This window comes from Helianthus annuus, chromosome 7, assembly GCF_002127325.2.
Source record: "Helianthus annuus cultivar XRQ/B chromosome 7, HanXRQr2.0-SUNRISE, whole genome shotgun sequence".
Lineage (NCBI taxonomy): Eukaryota > Viridiplantae > Streptophyta > Magnoliopsida > Asterales > Asteraceae > Helianthus > Helianthus annuus.
The window spans coordinates 20375705-20378408 of record NC_035439.2 but is presented as its reverse complement, the minus strand read 5'-3'; the positions used below and the strand labels follow the sequence as shown (position 1 = coordinate 20378408).

At 35.0% G+C, this 2704-nt stretch overlaps 1 long non-coding RNA gene across 1 annotated transcript; it reads right to left on the bottom strand.

Annotated features, from left to right (window-relative positions):
- Positions 1–1305: 1305 nt before the first annotated feature.
- On the bottom strand, positions 1306–1730 carry LOC118480340. Its single transcript, XR_004861994.1, has 2 exons — positions 1670–1730; positions 1306–1594 (listed from the first exon to the last, which is right to left on the bottom strand). It is a non-coding gene; the product is annotated as an uncharacterized LOC118480340 (long non-coding RNA).
- Between the last annotated feature and the right edge of the window lie 974 nt (positions 1731–2704).

Here is a 2704-nt window from a genome sequence, read left to right as displayed (position 1 = left end):
GTAACAAGATTTATACAAACTTGGTTCTTACATAAACCAAACTTGTTTTTTTTTTTTTTTTTTTGTTAAACAAGTGTAGGAACACTTGTGTAACAAAAAGATTACACAAAGAATCATTTTTAGAAAATGTGTTTGGAAGTTGTAAACACCCAACTTCTTTACAAATGAAGTTTTTAAATAAATAACCACACTTTAAAGGGTAACTAAGCTTACTAAACACGCTAGTAAGTTGCTACAAGTTTTCATGAAACTTCAAGTTCATGTTATTGTGTAAATTACATGATTTTGGCACTTTGTAAGGGTTGATTGAGTTGTTGATTGTTTGTGATGATTTTAAAAGAAAATGATATGCTTTGAAAGCATGGGAACCTCCATTTTTAAGGGGAAACTATGGCAAAATTTTTATAAAAATTAAATACTTAGAAAAATATTTTTAAACAAGTATTTATAAGTATATTTTAACCATGGTTTTTCATATAAACTTTGGCATAATTTTTGTTACAAAAATATAAATATTGGAGGTTGATTTTTATAAATAAAAGTGGCTAGATATATATATATATATATATATATATATATATATATATATATATATATATATATATATATATATATAAATATATATATATATATATATATATATATATACTAGTCACTTACCCGCGCGATGCGGCGGGACTGGTATCACTTAAGTTGGTGAGTTTAGGGCTATCTACGGGGATGTAGTTTCCAATGTGGCTTGTGACGACGATGGTGGTAGTGTAGCAGAATGTGATGGTCGGTTGAGGCCTTCTTCAGCGGCGAGAATCAGCGATTTGCGGCGATTGGTGGTTTCGTGATGGCGTTTGGTGGTTATTGTGCGACTCAGGAGAAAACAAAGAAAATTGTTTGATTCTAGTTATGTTACCTGAAATAGACGGACTACCTAGGCTTTTGTTGGTTCAAATTGTGATACAAATTCACAAATAACTAACATTAACTACTATATTGTAAGATGTACAAAACATAGTCAAAAATTTCCCAAACAGTCTTAGGTTTGTAAGAGTCCTTAATCTTGAATTCCTAAGGTTTGGAACTGAAATTTGTCACAAAATAAAGGATTTCCTTCAATTAGTTTCTTAAGTTCAACCAGCATCATACCTCGAGCAGATTTAGTATCTCCATATTTGGATAATTGTTCATTCTCCCTAAAGTAGTGATCTATAAAAGTCAGTCAGCAAAGGCGCGATAGATGATGCTTAATACAAAAATTAAAGTAAGATAAATAAGTTCGTTTACAGACAAATGGTTACAAACAAATCAATCGAGTCGTTAATCAAACGATTAAACGCATAAACAAAACAATAAATATGAATTTGTACATTCTGATACATATCTACTTAGAGGTGGCAGTTTTTTTATTTTTTTATTAGCCATGCCGCTGCGCTCGTTGCGGCTGCCCTCACCGCGCCGCTGCGGCTGCACTTGTTGCGCTCGCATGCTCACTGCACCGATCAAATTTTAGTAAAGTACACGGATGGTAAGCCAGAGACAACTGAGGTGATGGCACCAAGCAAGAATGACACAGTGCTGAACACTGCTGTTCCCTATTACCCTGCATATACCAAACAAACTTGCGATTAGTTTATGCACAGCTATTCATAATCATTTTATCATGAAATAAGGATACCTGAACAAATGTCTCGCTCGACCAATAGTTTCCCTTGACGCATTATGCAAGGTTCGCTCGGTCCAACAACTCAAGCAAATGTTTTCTATGTTTTTTAGGGGGAAGATGGGTGCTTCTCTCCACAGGGCATACAAGACACAGGTTGTTGGCGGAAGCCCGCCAAATTTAACATATATAGTTTTTTTATATGTTAAATATGGCGGGTTGCCGCCAATAACCTGTGTTTTGTATGCCCTGGGAGAGAAGCACACATGTTCCCCCTAAAATGCAAAGAAAACATTTGCTTGAGTTGTTGGACCGAGCGAACCTTGCACAGGCTCAGTTTTTGCATCACAGCCTCAAACACTTTCAGTTCAGATAGATTACACAGGCTCAGTTTTTGCATCACAGCCTCAAAACACTTTTACTTCAGACAGATTAAGAACACAAGCTCAGCTTATGCATCATAGACTCAACACTTTTAGTTCAGACAGATTAAGAACACAAGCTCAGCTTTCGCATCACAGCCTCAAACACTTTCAGTTCAGACAGATTAAGAACACAAAATCCGGAGTACACAACAAGAGTAATTTGCCACTAAACTTAAACAACCTTTAAAGCATGATGTACACGTGTTTTAAGCACAAGAAACAAATATGTAACCTGACAGACTCAGCTTATGCATCATAGCCTCAAACACTTTCAGTTCAGACATATTAAGAACACAAGCTCCGTTAGTTCTCGCAAAGTCAACCATCATAAAAAGAAATCAAGTATTAGTAAAGATTTGATATTAGTTATAACCAGTACACTATTAACTTAAAATAAATTTAATATAAATCACATTTTGTCAAGTTGCAAATATAAAAACCTTTATTCTAATGAAGCAGCGTTCAGCGTCACTAAAGCCGATTCCGAGACTCTCCAAGCAGATACACTTTCTCCGGCTGCCAGAAGATCGGAGTGAGCTTGTTCTGTAATAATAGTGATCGTGACAGTCGTTAACCAAAGGTATAACTAATTAAATTCAGTTCAGGAAAAAGCAACACTTTAATT